At 34.4% G+C, this 22,157-nt stretch overlaps 1 long non-coding RNA gene across 1 annotated transcript; it reads left to right on the forward strand.

Annotated features, from left to right (window-relative positions):
* The first annotated feature begins 4,500 nt into the window (after nt 1–4,500).
* On the forward strand, nt 4,501–21,780 carry LOC126598889 (uncharacterized). The gene is made up of 2 exons (XR_007615007.1): nt 4,501–4,641; nt 21,516–21,780. It is a non-coding gene; the product is annotated as an uncharacterized LOC126598889 (long non-coding RNA).
* Nucleotides 21,781–22,157: the final 377 nt, after the last annotated feature.

Consider the following 22,157-nt stretch of genomic DNA (forward strand, 5'->3'; position numbering starts at 1 on the left):
GTATTCAGATTGTAATTAGGTTATTTGATGTTTCTTTCCTTGTAAATCACTCTTGTACATTATATATTTTCCTCCTTGGTGAGAAGAATGATATCAGGAAATTAAACCCCAAAACAAACCCTAATTAGCAGATGATACCATGTTAACACTAATCGAAGAAGAAGAAGAAATATAGAAATGTTGAAGAGAGAACAAGAGAGAAAGAAAGCATAGTAATATGTGTGTATTGAAGAGAATGAATTAGTACAATTCACGAAGAGATATTCTCTATTTATACATGCTTCTTGCTTCAGTAGTAAGATTCTAACAGACTAATAATCACCTTATCACTTCCTACAATCCTAACTGTCCATATAACCAACTCTCGTTGATGTGGATAACATCTTTGGTGATGTGGACCTTGCTTAGGTGTATATCAGTCAACACCTAACATAATGTACAGCTGATTAATTGAATTGCTAATCACTCTAGTATGTTCATTTTTTTGCAAAAGGTATTGGAAATGATTAAGAAAACGGCTTCCAACGTGAAAACGCATCGTTAATTTGGTTTAATTAATTACAGCAAAGTTCTCAAAAGTATTGGATTCCATTCCGAAATGATTTAATCACATTTACTTTATGTTTTATTTATTTTTAATTAGTTCTGAGAATGACATCGATCCATTAACAAATGACAACCTACAAATACAATCTGAATAAAAACCTTCCGCCAATAAAGTAAGAACAAAGCATACACGTTCAATTTAATTATGGGTTAATCTCTGTTTACTACCTAAAGTTTCTTGATTTTCAACATTTGGTATATAAAGTTTTTTTCATCCCAAAGTCATACCTCAAGTCTTAAATTTGGGACAGTTTCACACCTCCGTTAGTCAAACTGTTAAGTCTGCCGTTAACTGATAACGTGGCACCCATGTGGACAATGACTGGACGCCCTTGTCATCCAAGTGGAAATTAAAAATAAATTATTTATAAAATAAAATTAATTAATTAATTAATTAAATAATAATAAAACACTTCTTCCCCAAATCCCACCCGTGCCCACCCTCCCACCCACCCCTTCGTCTTCCCTAAATCCACCCGTGCGTCTTCCCCAAATCCCACCCATGCCCAACCTCCCACCCTCCACCCACCCCTTCTCCCATCCCCTAATACTCTTTCTCGCGCACCACTCCTACCTTAACCCTCAATCCCTTCCCTCCCTTTCTCTCCTCTGCACACCTACTCCACACACCCACATTCAATTCCCTCTCCCTATACATTCCACCAAAACCTTCAACACCTCCAGCCTGTGATCCTTCACACACAAGTGCAACCCACCCTCGCCTCCCTGAGTCAAAATCCGAGTCACCGCCAATCTGACTCGGCCACAACTGCAGCTCATTCCTTGATCACACCTAGATGTAGGGAGTGAACCCATCGCGATCCAACACCAAACCTAGATTTGGGTTGACCCGCACCAGATTTTTCACCATTGGTTTTCAATTTTTGAATTTGATGATGTTGAATTTCGTGGGTTTCTAATTTTGTATGGTTTGGGATGTGGTTTTTTTTTTATATAGTTTTGTGGTGGTGAAAAGAGAGTGGAAGTGCAAGAGTCGAAGAAGGAGGGGAAGCACTGGGTGCATAGGAGGGAGAAGGAAGAGGGTGGATGTGCAGAGTTGAAGAGGAAGAGGGAACACTGGGTGTGAAGGAAGAAAGACGATGCGTAAGCTCTCTTCCCAACTGTTCCACAAACGCAACAGGGTGGTGCCACAGAGTCGATGTTGTGGCAGATAAATTGGATTTGAAGAAGATGATTGAGGAGTTATAGTCCATTGAGATTCCTTCAGTGTTCATCTGCTCGATTTCATTAAAGCCAATGCAGAATCCCTCGATGTCGTTGTACTGCTCGGTGTTGTGGGACCAGCAGGCCTACCACGTTGTGACGGCCTCCTCCTTCGACCCCACAATCGCCATCCACGACTCTGAGAGAGAGAGAGAGAGAGAGGAGAGAGAGAAACCTGAGAGAGAGAGAGATAGAGAGAGAGAGAAACTTATGAGATAGAGAGAGGAAAGAAGAAACAGGAGAGAAGAAAGGAGAGACGGGAGTGAGCGGTGGAGATGGAAGTTGGCATAGGCGAGGGAGGCAAGGGGCTTACCGTCACACCAATCAAGGGCGAGGAATCCGGCCTCTTTTCCAGTGGGGAAGACGAAGGGGGAAGGAAAAAGGGGTTCTGGTTTTTTAATTTTTTTAATGACACATGGCACCCAATTATTGTCCACATGGGCGCCACATCATCAGTTAACAACAAATTTTACAGTTTGACTAACGGATATGTGAGACTATCCCAAAATTAACACTTTAGGTATGACTCTGAGACGAAAAAAACTTGATGTACTAAATGTTGAAAACCACGAAATTTTAGGATAATAAACAGAGATTAACCCTTTAATTATCTTATTTTGGTCGCACCTGCATCATACAGTAGAATATCAAATGGCGCGAGGACCGTTGAGAAACTATGACTTCAAAAAAACTTCAGAGGTAGTGTAACTTCAAGTTGAAAATTAGAGTACACTACAATACTTTGTTAACTTAAAAGAAATATTGTAGAATTGCCAAGAAGGTAACCCAACCACATCTTGCCAGATTTAAATAAAATAACAAATACAAACACTCTTATCTGTAGGAGCAAACAGAAACAAAACCTATACTTAACGAACAAGAAATTATAGTCCTTAGCATACAAGAAAACCAATAAAAATGACAACAATATTAATAAACTAATTTTCCAACAGTGCGGAGTACTCAAATATATATATAATAATCATGTATCTCAATAAGAACGGCAGCAAGTGGATATTTTTAGTACTGGAAGAAGATGCAGAAGAGTTCATTTTTTTTATATATGTAAGTAAGGCTGTTGACATTTACCCGAGTCTCTCAGACGGGGGTGTGTTTTCAGCCTTTCAGGTACTTGCATTGGGCATCACATGGGAGGGATTGGAAAAGACTGTATACCACGTCTGGATACCGCTCAAGCCAAGTCCTAATAGAACACTAATGGAAGCCAGCCAAGTCGAATTGCCATAAATGAATGCCATCAATTTCTTCCAATTGCTATTGTGGTATTTTTCTATCTCTGCTTCAACGTTGCCCTAAATCGCGTTGTTAGGCACCAAGTCAATGCCCATCTCCTTCAAGAGTTGAGCCACCTCCTCATCACTCCCAAGCAAGTTTAGAAGTATGCCCCTTTTCCTCATGTGCTTCACATCGTCTGCATGATCAATAAGCGAACTGAGGAAGCCTATGTAAGAGGTGACCTCGTAATCGTTTTGGAAATCAGTACACAGTTCGTAGGTTATATGTTCATGAACTGAAGCCGCATCGAGATATCTACTTGTATTTTAGGTAGATAAAGGAATCCACGGCATCCTTTAGACTTAAAATATAAGTCCCTCAATGAGGGACGCTCACTAAGCCTGAAATTGATCCCGGCTTTCCGATGCTCTTCTACGCTGCGGAATGATTTGGAACTGCCGTTACTTACGGATCTCAGACGCCCTCTAGGTTGTCCTACCATTGTTGTACGAAGGTGGTCGAGAAGATGAGTTCAAGTTTCCATGATTGGTATGCTCTGCTTCCGGGCTTGATCACCTCATGTCACACCTCGCATGTCGACAAAAATCTTGATTGAGCGCTTCAAGCCCTCATGGTTGTTGCTCGAGCTCATCAGCAACATGAGGAGTGGATAGGGGAGTTGGTTCTCTAGCAAGAACATGTCCTGTTCTGCAAATGCCGCTTGGTCTCTCTTGATGTTAAAATCTTCCAACTTCGTATATATGTATATATGAATTCCAACATCGAACACCCATCAACGAACAGCATCCTCGCGAGGGCCCATCATCGTAGTCCTTTGTTGCTTCCTCATCATAGCACTGCCTTAGCTCCTTGATGTTATCCTCAACCATCTTGAGCAAAGCTTCAACATCAACAATCACTACTACAAAAGGCCCTTATAGTGTCAGTTGTTGCGTCGGTTTAATATAATATAATGGCGCACAAGAGAGTTGCGACACCCACTGAACATAACGTCGGATTTACAAGGCCTGCGTCGCTTTGAAACCGACGTAAATAATTAATGTCGCTTATAACCGACACACATTTTAATAATTTTAAATCCTGAAGTCGCTTTAAATAAAACAGTGTCGCTTTTAAGCGACATAAACCATGGGTGTCGCATATAGACGCGACACTAGTTGTTGTTTTTATATAATTTAAATCCTGTGTCGGTTCTGAGCGACATATATTTTATTTTTTTAAATATTTTGAAACCCGGTGTCGATTGTAAGCGACAAATTAATAGTCCTTATATACCCCCTCCCCCCCCCCCCCGGTGTTTTCTTCTTCTCTCTTGCATTTATTTCATTCTCACGATTTACGAAGCCTTCTTCTCTCTTTCACCATTGCAATTTCTTCTTCTCTTTCACCTAACCGAGTTCATTCTTCACAAAGGTAAGTTTTTCTTGCTTGTAATATTTTTATTTTCTCCTCTTATGTTTAATTTTTAGATACAATTTATTTTTATAGGGAATTTATTTGAGCTGGTTGAGTACATAAAGAATTGATCGACGACGGAATTCTTCTATAATTCAGGTTTCTATCACTAAATTCTTTAATTTTTAAATTGTATAATACACAAGTTTATTTATTTAAAAATTGTAATTTAAGTAGTTAGATAAATTTATACTATTTTTGTTAAATTAATTAATATTTAGGCGAATTAATTAATTTTTTCACTTGAATTGTTATGAGAAAATGGAATGAATATTATTTATAACCATTTATGTTAAATTAACAACATTAAATATAACATAAACTTATAATATTGAGTAATTTAAGAATATATTATGTTAAATTAAATTTTTTTGCACTCTAATTGTTATTTTAATTTGTTGTTATTTTGATAATTTTTTGTTGTTATTTACTAGAATGGATTAGATGAGAATAATTTGAATTGTTATGAGAAAATTGAATGAATAATATTTATAAGCATTTATAAACGAAATTAACAATATTAAATATAGCATAAACTTATAATATTGAGTAATATAAGAATATATTATGTTAAATTAATTTTTTTTGCACTCTAATTGTTATTTTAATTTGTTGTTATTTTGATAATTTTTTATTGTTATTTACTAGAATGGATTAGATGAGAATAATTTGAATGGTTATGAGAAAATGGAATGAATAATATTTATAAGCATTTATGTTAAATTAAAATTATTAAATATAATATAAACTTATAATATTTAGTAATATAAGAATATATTATGTTAAATAATTTATTTTTTTGCAATTTGAATTTTTATGAGAAAATGGAATGAATAATATTTATAAGCATTTATGTTAAATTAACAATATTAAATATAACATAAACTTATAATATTTAGTAATATAAAAATATATTATGTTAAATTAATTTTTTTTGCAATTTGAATGGTTATGAGAAAATGAAATGAATAATATTTATAAGCATTTATGTTAAATTAACAATATTAAATATAACATAAACTTATAATATTTAGTAATATAAAATTATATTATGTTAAATAATTTTTTTTTGCAATTTGAATGGTTATGAGAAAATGAAATGATTAATATTTATAAGCATTTATGTTAAATTAACAATATTAATATAATATAAACTTATGATTTTTAGTAATATAAGAATATATTATGTTAAATTAAATTTTTTTACAATTTGAATTGTTATGAGACAATGGAATGAATAATTTAAATAAGCATTTATGTTAAATTAACAATATTAAATATAACTTTTGCACTATAATTGTTATTTTAATTTATTGTTATTTTGATAACTTTTGGTTGTTATTTACTAGAATGGATTAGATGAGCATAATTTTGATAACTTTTTGTTGTTATTTTAATTTGTTTTTACTATAATAGGTGTTGAAAATTAAAAGATTGCAATCGTGATAGAGTTCGAGGGTTGAAAGATAGAAATTGAAAATTCTAATAGTTATGCCTACATGATAGGGAGTGCAAGATTGTAGGCATCTTAGTGTCAGCGTAATACTTTACCCTCGTAAACTGGTAAAATATGGACAAGAGTTGGTTGACGATACCCCAAAATTTTGAAGCGTATACAGCTGAAATTAATTTGTTTTTGGATCAAGCAGTTGCAAATGGTGTTGGTCCTGACAAGTTTAGATGTCCTTGCAAAAGATGTTGTAATCGATATTCTTTTGTTAGGAACACTATTATTGAACATCTCATATTGTATGATATGGATAAAGATTATAAAAATGCTTGCTGGCGACATCATGGCGAGCAAAACATTGGAGAGCAAAATGTGGCAATTGGAGAAGAAGAAACAGGAGATGAGGTGATTGGCATGCCTGACTTTCTTATTGATGTATTTGTCCAACCATTAACAGAAGAATGTGTTGGGCCGTCTACTGAACCGTCTATTGGGGAAGGGCGTCCAGAAGAGGTGGAGACTTTTTTTAGGTTGCTTGAAGAGGCAGATCAAGATTTGTGGCCAGGGTGTAAGGAGTTTAAGAAATTAGAAGCAGTTGTCAGACTATATCAGATCAAGTGTTTAGCGGGAATGCCAGACGAGATCTTCACAACTTTATTGGAGTTAATTAAAAGAATGTTGCCTGAAGGGGATTGTTTACCTGAATCTTGTTATAAGGCAAAAAAGCTTATAAATGACTTGGGTCTGACGTATATGAAAATTGATGCATGTCCCAATGATTGCATGATCTATTGGAAAGATACTTCGGAATTGACCGTGTGCTCGGTTTGTGGTGAATCAAGATATAAAAGTACCAACGCAGCAGATAGGTCGAGAAAAAAGATCGCAGCTAAGGTTATGTGGTATTTTCCTTTAAAACCACGATTGCAACGATTTTTTATGTCGAAACATACAGCTGAACATATGAGGTGGCATGCAATTGAATGTCCTAAAGATGAGTTTATGAGACATCCTTCAGATTCTCCAGCATGGAAGCATTTGGATAATTTATATCCGGATTTTGCGTCAGAAATTCTAAATGTCCGATTAGGGTTGGCCAGTGATGGATTTAATCCTTTTGGAAAAATGAGGAATGACCATAGCACATGGCCTGTGGTGCTTTCTGTTTACAATTTGCCGCCTTGGATGTGCATAAAGCAACCAAATTTGTTGTTGTCTCTTTTAATACCAGGACCGCGCAGTCCTGGTAAAGAGATTGATGTATACATGTGTCCACTGATTGACGAGTTGAATGAGTTGTGGGAGGTGGGCACTCCAACTTATGATGCGTATTCCAACCAAAGTTTTACAATGAAAGCTGCTGTCTTATGGACTATAAGTGATTTTCCGACTTATGGAATGTTGTCAGGATGGAGTACACATGGCTATAAAGCCTGTCCACATTGCATGCATGATAAAGAATCTATTTACTTGCCGGCGAGTCGTAAAATTTGTTATATGGGGCATCGACGCTTTCTTGAAGATAATCATAGGTTTCGAAGGCAAACCATAGCTTTTAATGGTCGTCGAGAGCATCGTAGTGCACCAAGGCAGTGGACTGGTTTACAATGTCTCGAAGAACTTTGTACATTGAGATTTACTTTTGGAAAACCAAAGAAAAATGCTTCAGTTGGGCAACGCAGAAAAAGAACTTCGAGCAGTACAAGTGGTAACAGTCAGTGGAAGAAGAAATCTATTTTTTATGAACTACCTTATTGGAGGCATCTGTTGATTAGACACAATCTTGATGTTATGCATATCGAGAAGAATATATGTGACAGTGTGGTGGGAACATTGCTAGGTATAGAAAAGTCTAAAGATGGATTGGCTGCACGTGCAGATCTTGAAGTCTTGAACATAAGACGCAGTCAACACCCACGTAGAGAAGGAAATAGAACATTTCTACCTCCAGCTTTGTTCACGTTGAAAAGAGAAGAAAAAACTGCGTTTTGCAATGTGTTGTCTACTATTCGGGTCCCCGATGGATATTCATCAAATTTATCGTGATGTGTGCACGTGAATGAACGAAAAATACATGGGTTGAAAAGTCATGATTGCCATGTTTTAATGCAGCAATTACTCCCGCTTGCAATACGCCCGGTTTTTCCTGAAGCTGTTACTATGGTATTATTAGAGTTGAGTGCAATTTTCAGACAGTTTTGTAGTAAGAAGGAGTCTGAGGAAGGATTCAAGGAACTGAGTTCAAGAATTGCCTTGACATTATGTCAACTTGAAAAAATATTTCCTCCTGCATTTTTTGATATAATGGTGCACCTTTCAGTTCACTTGGCAGATGAAGCAGCTCTTGCAGGGTCTGTTCCCTATAGATGGATGTATCCAATTGAACGGTAATTAATAAATTTTTATAAATTTTTTACAATTGTAGTCATAACTTTAATTTATAATTATAATTGTTTGTGTTTCGTTTATAATTATAGGTATTTGCAAACGTTGAAGCGATATGTTCGTAATAAGGGTCGTCCTGAAGGTTCTATTGCTGAAGCATATTTGGTGGATGAGTGCTTGTCCTTCTGTTCCATGTATCTTAGAGGTGTTGAGTCTCGTCGTACCCGTAGAGGCCGAAATGAAGATGGTATTGGACGTGGAGTGTCTGGTGGGTTATCAATTTTTTACTCTAAAGGATGTTATATGGGTTCAGGAGAACATGTGGAGCTCGATCTAAATGCTCTTGATCAGTGCCATAGATACATTTTAAATAATTGTGATGAAGTGAACCCATTTAGAAGGTAAGAACGTTTAATCATACGTCTTAATGTTTTATTGATTTTCTTAACTTTGAAAAATTAATTATCTAAATTTGGACATAATTGTGTAGCCAACATGAGGAATTCTTGAAAACTAAACATCGTCGAGAAAGGTTAACTATGCGACAAATTAAGGAGCTAAGCAAGAAAGAATTTCCAGAATGGTTCAAGCAACATGTGAGTTGATATAACAATCACATTATTTATTTATTGTTATGCATTTTAATTATAACGTGTCATAGTTATTCTGTCAATTTTTATCTTCATACTTATTACAGATGAATTCAAGCTATCATGCTAATGACACGTTGATATCTCAAGACTTGCATTGGCTAGCTAATTATCCTAGTAGGGTTGTGGGTAGATATAAAAGTCACATTGTTCATGGGTTTAGATTTCGTATAAATTCTGTGGATGATAAACATAAGAATCAAAATTGTGGTGTCTTTGTACCTGCAAATGTTCCTGGAGCAATCGGGCAAGTGAATTGTTATGGCAGAGTTGTGGATATGTTCGAGGTTAAATATTGTGGTCCTACTGAGGCAGGAGATAGGGGTCGAGCTGTGATGTTATTTAAGTGCGAATGGGTTAACAGTGAAAGTCCACGAGGAATGAAGACCGATCAATATGGATTTACTATGGTGAATTTCAATCAATTGGGATTTAAAGAGGATCCTTTCATACTAGCATCACAAGCATTACAAGCATTTTACGTGGAGGACACAATTGAAAAAGATTGGCACGTAGTTGTTCGAACCCAGCCGAGGGATTTGTTTGACGTACTAGAGGATAGTGATGCTATTGATGATTATGCCATACTGAACTTGGATGATCGAATTCTTGATAATGAAAATTTTCATACAAGGGTTGGCGTGGAAGAGACTCCTTTTCTTGAATCATTAGCGTTGCCTACCGAGTTCGTTAATCATGCCAATGTCGACGATGAGCTAACAGATGATGATGGAGAATAAATATGTTACTTCTTTTATGTATTAATTATACTATCTTTCATTTTGTATGTTATGATATCTTATTATAAAATTATATTTCTATTTTTTATTAAGTATTATATATAAGTTAAATCTTTTTTATTTCTGTTTTTTATTAAGTATTATATATAAGTTAAACCTTTTTTTTAAATATTGGGTTATATTTTTTTTTTTTTTTAGCTAGTTTCCTGTCGCTTTTAACCGACGTCGGTTTAATTGAAATATTTTGGGCGGCACTTTTCTCGGTTTTTTTCATTCACTTGGCGTCGGTTTTAACCGACGCAATGAATGCTTATTTCGACACAGACTGTCATCTAGGCGTCGGTTTTAACCGACGCAACCTAAGAATATTTCAACGCAATGAAAGCTTAATTCGACACAGACTGTCATGTTACGTCGATTTTATCCGACGCAATGTTAGCCTATTTCTGTTTTTTATTAAGTATTATATATAAGTTAAACCTTTTTTTTTTAATATTGGGTTATATTTTAACTCCGATTTTGATGATTTTTTATATGTACACTCCTTCACCCTATATGAATGTAGTGAATGAATGTATGAATAAACTCTTTAAGTGTTAGTGAATCTATTGTTTTGATGGAATACGAATTGTACAAAACTAATTTCGATGATCGAACCGTCAAACATGTTTGTATATAATTCGAGATCGCATACGCCAAAAATTGCAAAAAAAAACCTTCTGAGACAAAGTAACGGGAAAAACATATTCGACGGTTATTAACGAAAAATCACGAACTAACGGTTATTTTAACTCTGATTTTGATGATTTTTTATATGTACACTCCTTCACCCTATATGAATGCAGTGAATGAATGCGATCTTCAATTTGAAATATTTACACTAGTGGATATCACAAAATCTTGTGTTGCACTTAATGAATGTATGAATAAACTCTTTAAGTGTTAGTGAATCTATCGTTTTGATGGAATACGAATTCTACAAAACTAATTTCGACGATCGAACCGTCAAACATGTTTGTATATAATTCGAGATCGCATACGCCAAAAATTGCAAAAAAAAACCTTCTGAGACAAAGTAACGGGAAAAACTTATTCGACGGTTATTAACGAAAAATCACGATCTAACGGTTATTTTAACTCCGATTTTGATGATTTTTTATATGTACACTCCTTCACCCTATATGAATGCAGTGAATGAATGCGATCTTCAATTTGAAATATTTACACTAGTGGATATCACAAAATCTTGTGTTGCACTAAATGAATGTATGAATAAACTCTTTAAGTGTTAGTGAATCTATCGTTTTGATGGAATACGAATTCTACGAAACTAATTTCGACGATCGAACCGTCAAACATGTTTGTATATAATTCAAGATCGCATACGCCAAAAATTGCAAAAAAAAAACCTTCTGAGACAAAGTAACGGGAAAAACTTATTCGACGGTTATTAACGAAAAATCACGATCTAACGGTTATTTTAACTCCGATTTTGATGATTTTTTATATGTACACTCCTTCACCCTATATGAATGCAGTGAATGAATGCGATCTTCAATTTGAAATATTTACACTAGTGGATATCACAAAATCTTGTGTTGCACTTAATGAATGTATGAATAAACTCTTTAAGTGTTAGTGAATCTATCGTTTTGATGGAATACGAATTCTACGAAACCAATTTTGACGATCGAACCGTCAAACATGTTTGTATATAATTCGAGATCGCATACGCCAAAAATTGCAAAACAAAACCTTCTGAGACAAAGTAACGGGAAAAACTTATTCGACGGTTATTAACGAAAAATCACAATCTAACGGTTATTTTAACTCCGATTTTGATGATTTTTTATATGAACACTCCTTCACCCTATATGAATGCAGTGAATGAATGCGATCTTCAATTTGAAATATTTACACTAGTGGATATCACAAAATCTTGTGTTGCACTTAATGAATGTATGAATAAACTCTTTAAGTGTTAGTGAATCTATCGTTTTGATGGAATACGAATTCTACGAAACCAATTTCGACGATCGAACCGTCAAACATGTTTGTATATAATTCGAGATCGCATACGCCAAAAATTACAAAAAAAAACCTTCTGAGACAAAGTAACGGGAAAAACTTATTCGACGGTTATTAACGAAAAATCACGATCTAACGGTTATTGTAACTCCGATTTTGATGATTTTTTATATGTACACTCCTTCACCCTATATGAATGCAGTGAATGAATGCGATCTTCAATTTGAAATATTTACACTAGTGGATATCATAAAATCTTGTGTTGTATTTAATGAATGTATGAATAAACTCTTTAAGTGTTAGTGAATCTATTGTTTTGATGGAATACGAATTGTACGAAACTAATTTCAACGATCGAACCGTCAAACATGTTTGTATATAATTCGAGATCGCATACGCCAAAAATTACAAAAAAAAAACCTTCTGAGACAAAGTAACGGGAAAAACTTATTCGACGGTTATTAACGAAAAATCACGATCTAACGGTTATTTTAACTCCGATTTTGATGATTTTTTATATGTACACTCCTTCACCCTATATGAATGCAGTGAATGAATGCGATCTTCAATTTGAAATATTTACACTAGTGGATATCACAAAATCTTGTGTTGCACTTAATGAATGTATGAATAAACTCTTTAAGTGTTAGTGAATCTATCGTTTTGATGGAATACGAATTTTACGAAACTAATTTCGACGATCGAACCGTCAAACATGTTTGTATATAATTCGAGATCGTATACGCCAAAAATTGCAAAAAAAAAACCTTCTGAGACAAAGTAACGGGAAAAACTTATTCGACGGTTATTAACGAAAAATCACGATCTAACGGTTATTTTAACTCCGATTTTGATGATTTTTTATATGTACACTCCTTCACCCTATATGAATGCAGTGAATGAATGCGATCTTCAATTTGAAATATTTACACTAGTGGATATCACAAAATCTTGTGTTGCACTTAATGAATGTATGAATACACTCTTTAAGTGTTAGTGAATCTATCGTTTTGATGGAATACGAATTCTACGAAACTAATTTCGACGATCAAACCGTCAAACATGTTTGTATATAATTCGAGATCGCATAATTTTGTATGTTAATATGATGTTTATATGTGTATATAATTCAAGATCGAAACAACAAATTCTAGTTTTGCAAATTTAGGCCCCAAACTCCAAATTCTAGTGTTTATTAGGGATCTTGAATTATATACAAATATAGGTCCCAAACTCCAAATTCTAGATCGAACCGTCAAACATGTTATATTTCATAATTGTATGTTAATATGATGTTTATATGTTTTTATAATTTAATACAACAAATTATTTGCATAAGAAAAAGTCATTTTGAACGAATTATGATAAGATAAGATAGGATGTTTGTGGTGATTTGAGAATATTTATCATATTATTTTATGAACTAGTTGGTCAATTATTTACAATAAAAATCAAAATTTTAATTAAAAATTAACAGAAGAATGTTTTATCAAAAGTTTCAAAGTTATAGATGTTTGATTAAAAAAATTCAAATTTAAGGCATCTATATCAAAATGATCCTAAAATTATATTTCTGTTTTTTATTAAGTATTATGTATAAGTTAAATTTTATATATTAAAATATTATATGAAATAACATAATTGCTCATTTTTTTTTCTGGGTTAAATTTTTTTTTTTTCTCTTGCGTTTCAAATTTTTTTTTTGGTTAAACTCTTTTTCTTTTTATGTTGGGCGGGAATTTTCCCGCTTTTTTTTGCACGGGGAAATGAATTGGAATAATAAATGGACGTGCGAATGAACCGAGGCATCGAAATAATAAATGGTTGCGTAGCGTCGGTTTAAACCGACGCAACTACTTATTATTTCGACGCAACCACTTATTATTTCGACGTCACATTTTACGCGTCGGTTTAAACCGACGCAATAACTTATTATTTCGACGCAAGCATTTATTAATTCGATGCCTCGGTTCATTCGCACGTCCAATTCCAAGGCCACTGCAATTACTGTGTGTCAGAATAACGTCGGTTCAAACCGACTCAATTGTCTTCTATTTCGACGCTAGCCAAATCTGTCAGACTAGCGTCGGTTTAAAGCGACGCAATACGACCTTATTTCGACGCAATACGCAAATCTGTCAGACTAGCGTCGGTTTAAAGCGACGCAATACGACCCTATTTCGACGCCAATATCGTTGCAGTCAAAACTGTGTCAGATGTTGTGTCGGTTTGAAGCGACGTAAGGTTTGTATATTTCGACGCTAATTTTTTTAGCATATTTAAGCTTGTACGACCTATTTCATTTGCTCTCTCTCATTTCACTCTCTCATTTCAGTCCGCTTACTCCCTCATTTCACTCCCTTTCCTTCCCCATCTTCTGTAATCCGCATTTCTTCCATATTATTAACGCTATGGATGGTAGTAGTGATCATGAACGCTATGAGGAACTTCATGTGGAAGGGGAGGAGGTCGAAGCTGGTTATTTTTCTATTTTTTTATTATTGTCGTTTTTTTTTTGGGTGTTTAATCTTCTATTATTCTTATAAACTGAAAATTTACATTTGTTTCCTACTTTTTTGGTGTGTTTTAATCGTGGTTTTTGTATGAACAAGGAAGATCTCAACGGAGGCGAGGACCCTCAGTTCCAAAATGGACGAAACAGCTTTGTTCGTTTGATATGTCCGGAAAATGCATTAGTGATAATTCTAGTGCATTTTCAAAATATGTGGCATCGGAGGTTAGAGACCACATAAATCTCCCATTGGCGAAGCATTGGCGTAAGATTAAGGATGTAGATAAGGAAGCTTTCTGGAATAGAATTAAGGTAGAGATATTTTTATTTTTATTAGAATATAAAAGAATAATTCAATGATTGTTATAATATTTGACTTGGTTGATTTTTTATTTTTTTATGGATGTAGGGAAATATTGTTTTTGAAGATGCAGATATACCAAAAATGCCTTTGATCCGGTTTATGACGCTTAAGGTTGCTGAGCATGCACATAAAGAGTTTAGAAATAAGTTAAAAAAAAAGTATTATACCGAGAGAGCAGCAGAGGAGCGTCGCGAGCCTCCTCCTGATGTGAATCCTACCCAGTGGGGTAATTTGTTGGCATACTGGAGTGGAGATAAAACAAAGGTAATCGATGTAGTTTATTTCATTATAATTATAAATTTGTGTAATAATTTTTTTATTATTATTTCCAGGAGGTTGCTGAAAAAAACAAGATTAATCGGCAAAGGAAAACAATGAACCATACTACTGGTACAAAATCTTTTGCAAGAAAGCGGCAAGAATATGTATGGATTTTACAATTTGAAGAAATGTTATTTAAAATAGGGAACTTTAACGAAAAACTCCCGGTACTGTTCACTTTAACAAAAAACCACATTTTTACACTAAAAAGTCAATCCTGGTACTATTCACTTTACCCTTTATTTTGTCCTTATCATTAAAACTCAAAGTTTTCAAGACCTTTTCATTAGTTTTCCTTTTAAAATATTCTATAGTTATAAATTTTAATTTTAATGACGTTTGCCTAAAATTGTTTGTGTGAAATTTTATTTTTTATAAAGCGGAAGAAGCATGGGAAAGAGGCCGATCCTGTAACTTTTTTTCGTGAATGTCATACACGAAAAAATGAAACTTGGATTGATGAAGCATCGGAGCGTACAGGGGTAATTTATTTTACTGTGTTAGTATTTTTGTTTTACGATTGAATTTTTATTATCTATAGCTTATTTTACTGTTTTATAAACTTTTATTATCTATGGCTTATTTTTCTGTTTTACAAATGAATTTTTATTTTTAAAAATTGTAATGCAAGGCAACAATGGAGACCAATCTGCAAACTTTGATTCAGTCGGGGCAAGAGGATAATGAAGATCTTAGGACCCAAGTGTATGTTGATACAATGGGTCCTGAGAGGTATAATAGAGTCAGAGGATACGGTCATGGTGTGACTCCTGATATGGTGTCCTATGCGTCTTCTTCGTCTTCTACATCAACTTCCTCCAAGAAGTCATCTAACAGTGCAATGGCATTGCTGATGACTCAAAATAATGAGTTGAAATTGAGGGACGAAAATAACAATAAACAGATTTCGGACCTAGAGAACAAGCAAAGTCAGATGTTTGCGTGGCTTTTCCAGAGATTTCAGCCACAACCACAACCACCGTATAGCCCGGGAACCCAGCAGTCAGGCCAGAGTCAGCCTCCTCCTCAACAGTCGGGTCAAAGTCAGCCACCCCCTGCATATCCGTATGTTGGTCATAATCAGCAACCTCCGTATCCTATATATCCGATGCCTATGCAGCCCACGACATACATGCAGCAGCCGCCTATGCCATACATGCAGCAGCCTCCCATGCCTTACATGCAGGAGCCGCCTTATCAAGTGCCAGTATATCGACCCGAGATGGCTGCTCATTGTCCTGAATTTCCAGTTGGGGGGTTTGCTGAAATGCTTGCGGGTGTTGGATCTGATGTGGACTTGTCGAGGATGTTGGCATCAAATATAGGACCTCAAGGACGAGAAGGATCTGTGCCACGTTCAGGCGCAGATTCGGTTCAGTAATTTAGTTGGTTCTTTTTCTTGTCGATTAAATATGACACTTTAATCGTTCTATCTTTTTTGTTTTTTTATGTTATGTTTGTAATGTCGGATTTAGTAGTTGTTGTGACGAACGAGTTTTTATATATTAAGTGGAACGTTAGATGTACAATATTTGTGTATTTTGGCACTATTTTAATTGTTAATTATTTTCATTAATGTATGTACGATATTTGTGTATTTTGGCATTATTGTAATTGTTAATTATTTTTATTAATGTTTATTTTGGCCTCGGAATTTATTAATATAATTATATAAATTTTTTGTGTTACAAAGAATCGAAGACGAATGCAGTTTGTGGGGTTTTTTTTTTATTATTAACAAAGGTGGTGTCGGTTAAGACCGTTATTAGTTTGTATATTTTATTAATTTAATTGTTATTTGACGTCGGTTTATGGGATATTAAATTGATTTAATATTATTTCAGTGTCGTTTAAAAGCGACAGTAGGATGGATATTTTACAATTAAATTGCTAATGAACGTTGCCTTGAAGCGACGTAACGTGGACGTGTACGTCGCTATAAAGCGACGTGAATGTTAGTGTCGCTTTAAAGCGACGCTGTTTAGTGGCGGTTTAAGCTACGAAACCGACGCTAAAGCCCTTTCGTGACGCTAGCAATAGTGTCGCTTTGAAAATGCGACATTACATTGTTTTATGTCGGATTTTTTCCAAAATTGCGACAGAAATGGGATTTCTCGTCGGTTTTTGCTCAGACGGTGATAGCATATATTGTAGTAGTGAATCAGGTGACGATCTCTGAAAATTTTTGCCGCCAATTGAAGCTTCATTTCCTCTGCCAGCTCATACTTGGGTTTACCATGGTGGTAAGGACCAAATGGCAAATGCTACTACCCTTGGCTCGAAATACTCGTTGAAATTTTTGTGATCTCGGAGTGATAAAGGAACCCTTTGGATCTTTGGTTTGGAATTTTGCTGAATTGCAAGAATCGCTTCATCCACTGTTATCATTTTTTTGAGCTTTTTCACCCTAGTGGTTTTTATTGTCTCCTCAAGGATCGTAACCCACACCTCTGGACTTTGCTCCGTAGTGACGATTTCTGCAGGTTGTTCCCGATCTCCTCCGCTTGCGAACAACTCCTCCATTGAAACTACAATTTCATTTTTTCAGACATTTTCAAAGTGCTCGTCGAAATAGCAAGGGAATTGGATTTTTATTTATTTTATTTTATATTGTTTGGCCCCAATGGTCTGCGGCAAGCTATATACTAATTGCAGTCTTTGTAGGCATTATATATATAGCATAACATTCAATAGAAATTCATCACTTGAGCTTCAAGGAAATAGAACATAAAGAAGAGAGAGATGTTAATTTGTGAAAGGATAAGGACACTTTTGCATGACTTTATCTGCATGGGAAGGTTGGTATATATGTGTATAATGTAGTGCACGATTTATGTGAAGCTTGTCTCCATCACGGAAAATTAAAGGTCAGCTGTTGGATGGAAAAAAATTTCAATCAACCAGGAACACGAGGTATTATATTACATGTTATTATATAAGTGAATGGAAGTTTATTTTTTAATTGTCCTCCCATTTGTATAATATAATATGGTGTACTACCTATGTTTTGAGCACATCGAAATTTTTTTTGTGTTTTATGTCTGGATCGAACACATTCTAATTAAAGTAATAAAGTAGTACTGGTCATGATTGCCCTTAATATTATTTCGACTTGCTGATGATACTTAGTTGGGGGAAAAGAATCATCTCCGGATCCTCTTTGTGAGAATCCGGAAGATCAATCAATCATGTCCGTTCATCGTGCATCATGCAATTAGAAAATATTTTGAATTTAAAATTTAAAATTGAATATAAATAGTACTTAACAAAAACTAACCGTATAATGTACTATGAACAGACATGATTGATTGATTCCCGTATCCTCACAAAGAGATCTTTTCCCCTAGTTGGGAGTCTTCGGACAGGAATTAAAAGAATGAAAAGTTATTGTCCTATGTATGACAGGAATATCAATGTGGATACACATGACACAGGCCCGGCCCAGGCCCAGTGCCACAGGGACAACTGTCCAGGACCCAAAACTAAAGGGGGCACCAACAAAAATAACCAAAATTACTAAGTATTAAAAAAAAAAAAAAAGGTCCAAAGCCCATATAGGGCTGCCGGCTGGAGGGCAAGAGCCCAAGGTAGGTTTAAAAAGGACCTAGTCCAGGGCTTCACAAATATAAAAAAATAAAAAATAAAAAATAAAAATAATACAAAACAACATTAAAGGACCACTCGGTCCCCAAAAAGCAAAAACCCTATACCTATTCCCATATCCCCACTCCCCCTTTCCTAATATTTCCCTCCCTGCTGCCGTCTGACCTTCTGCTCGCTCCCCTTCACAGTCGACAGTCCAGTCCAGACTGTCCCTCCTCCTCAGTTGCTCCTGCAAGTGCAAGTGCCAAAAGCATTCACTCACCACCAACCATTTTGAGTTTTGAGGTAAATTAATTTTTAAAATTTGACTTATCAATATCAATTCATAATTTAATATAAAATTTTGCAAATGATATAGAATTATATGATAATTGATGTATAGAATTGTTGTTGTTGATGAATTGAATTATTTGATTTCATTTCAAACCCAATTTTTAGGTTTAATTTTTATAATATATTAGACTATATGTTTGTATTTTTATAATATATAATATGTGTTAGAATGATAATTTTGATAGGAAATTTTTGTTATATCATGTGTAGGTAATTTTTGCAAACAAATTATCGAAGCAATGTCTTTTAGGAAACAACTCTCTGGTAATATGAAAAGGAAAAAAAAGGCAAAGGATAACGAAATTGCCGAAAGTTTAAGAGGATCTCTTCATAAATTTTTCTCTACACAAAATGAGTCAGTTGAAAATTTGAGAGAAAATAATGTTGGTGAAGAGTCACAAAATGTTGTTGGGGAGTCTCATGATCATGAAAATAATAGTGATTTAGAAGAAAATGTTGGTGATGAGTCTCAAGACCATGAAAATGGTGGTGGTGGTGATGTGAATTTAAATGTTGATGGTGATCATATTGGTGTAGAGGAAAATATTGAATCTCCTGCACCTATTTTCCATTTAAACATTTATGATCCAAGAGTTTGGGATGGTCTTAATGTAGAACTGAGAGACTTACTTGTAGAAAATGGACAAATTCGAGAAACTAATATCATTTATCCTAAGAAGCATTTCTCTCTAATAACCCTTGGACATCCATGGAAATAGCAAACTTTGTAAAAGAAACTGACATGTGTCCTAATGTCTTGATTGTTTATCGTGTACTGTTGACTGTACCTGTGACTGTGACATCTGCAGAAAGAAGTTTTTCAAAATTGAAATTATTAAAAAATTACTTGCGGACCACTATGACTCAAGATAGGCTAAATGGATTAGCAATCTTATGCATTGAAAAAGATGAGATTGAAGACTTGGAGTATGATGATATAATTGATGATTTTGCTTCAAAAAATGCTAGAAGACAATTTCTTAAAGGTTGAAATTTCAAGGAGCTTTCCTAGGAATGGTTGTATATGATTGTATTTTTGATTGTCGGGGTTTAGGTACTATGTCCCCCCCGTTGTATATTTTCTCAAGTAATATAATTTGGGCGTGAGGGCCTAACCCCCCAGCTTCGACTGGGTTCCAGCCCTCGTTAAATTTTTTTTTAAACATATATTTCAGTATTAAAAAAGGGCACATTTTGAGTTTTCGCACCGGGCATCCAAAAACTCAGGACCGGCCCTGACATGACAAGTACAGTTCCATGAAGAGCTTGTCTGATCGACTTGGTGATAAATAGCATTACAATTAAATGCAGATGACGAGTTTGATATCAAATTATTATAGATAGTTTATTGCATGGTTTCGCTCAAATTTGGAAATCTCGTTTTGATGATAGCTTGTATAAAGAGCATCTATAAAGGAGATGATATGTCAAGATTATATAAATGGGTTGATGCAGCCAATTGAATATAAATTATAAATCTTCTTAATTTTTTATTAAAAAAACTAATGAAAATGGCTTGAAAACTTTGAGTTTTAACGATAAGAACAAAATAAAGGGTAAAGTGAATAGTCTCAGAATTGACTTTTTAGTGAAAAATGTGGTTTTTCGTTAAAGTTCTCATTTTATTAATCTATTGGGCCCATAGTTACATTAATTATTAAAATAATTAAGATTAATTTTAGTTTTCATCCTATTGGTTATCCACTACTACAAAAGGGCCTTATAGTGTCACATCCCGGCCCAGGCCCCCACCACATCCCTGGCTCGACTCCGTCGTAGCACGATATTGTCAGCTTTGGGCCTCGACCACGCCCTCACGATTTTGTTTCTGGGAACTCACACAAGAATTTCCTAGTGGGTCACCCATCATGGGATTGCTCTCATGCGAACTCGCCGATGGAACCCGAAGCCAGTGAGCTCCCACGTGCTAGATAGAGATGGGAATATACATATAAGGCTTACAAGATCCTCACCCCTGGGCGATGTGGGATCTTACATATAGTGTCAGTGGGTGATGTCGGTTTAATATAATATAGTGGCAGACAAAACATTTGCGACACCTACTGAACATAACGTCGGATTTACTATCGCTTGTAAGAGTCATAAATTGTCTATGTCACTTTTAATCAACATAAACATTTAATGTCGCTTATAACCGACATACATCTTAATAATTTTTAAATATTGGTTTCTCTTTAAATAGAATAATGTCGCTTTTAAGTGACATAAAGTATGGGTGTCGCTTCTAGCCGACACTAATTATTGTTTTTAAATATTTTAAAGCTTGCGTCGGTTCTGAGCGACATAGATTTTAGTTTTTTAAATATTTTGAAACCCGGTGTCGGTTGTAAGCGACAGATTAATGGTCTTTATAAACTCTCCCTTATGTTTTCTTCTTCCTTTCTTGCATCTTTCTTATTCATTCTTCCAATTTACAAACCCTCACCCTTATTTTCTCTCTCGCATCATTCTTATTTGTTCTTCCAACTTCATTTGTTCCTTCTTCACAACAGTAAGTTTTTCTTGCTTCTAATATTTTTATTTTCTCCTCTTATGTTTAATTTTTATTTACAATTTATTTTTGTAGGGAATTTATTTGAGCTGGTTGAGTACATAAAGAATTGATCGACGACGGAATTCTTCCATAATTCAAGTTTCTATCACTAAATTCTTTAATTTTTTAATTGTATAATACACAAGTTTATTTATTTAAAAATTCTAATTTAAGTGCTTAGATAAATTGCTACTATTTTTGTTAAATTAATAAATATTTAGTCGAATTAATTAATTTTGTCACTTGAATTGTTATGAGAAAATGGAAATGAATAATATTTATAAGCATTTATGTTAAATTAACAATATTAAATATAACATAAACTTATAATATTTAGTAATATAAGAATATATTATGTTAAATTAATTTGTTTTGCACTCTAATTGTTATTTTAATTTGTTTTTGTTGTTATTTTGATAACTTTGATAATTTTTTGTTGTTATTTACTAGAATAGATTAGATGACCATAACTTTGATAACTTTTTGTTGTTAGTTTAATTTGTTTTTACTATAATAGGTGTTGAAAATTAAAAGATTGCAATCATGATTGTTAATATGTATACAGATATATCAGAGAGAATTATCAAGAACATAGAGAGAGAAAGTAAGAAGAGAGAGAGATGAATGTATTATTGTGTATATTTCTTACACAGGAAGTCATTACACTTAGACTTA

Source organism: Malus sylvestris, chromosome 14 (genome assembly GCF_916048215.2).
Source record: "Malus sylvestris chromosome 14, drMalSylv7.2, whole genome shotgun sequence".
In the NCBI taxonomy this organism is placed as follows: Eukaryota; Viridiplantae; Streptophyta; class Magnoliopsida; order Rosales; family Rosaceae; genus Malus; species Malus sylvestris.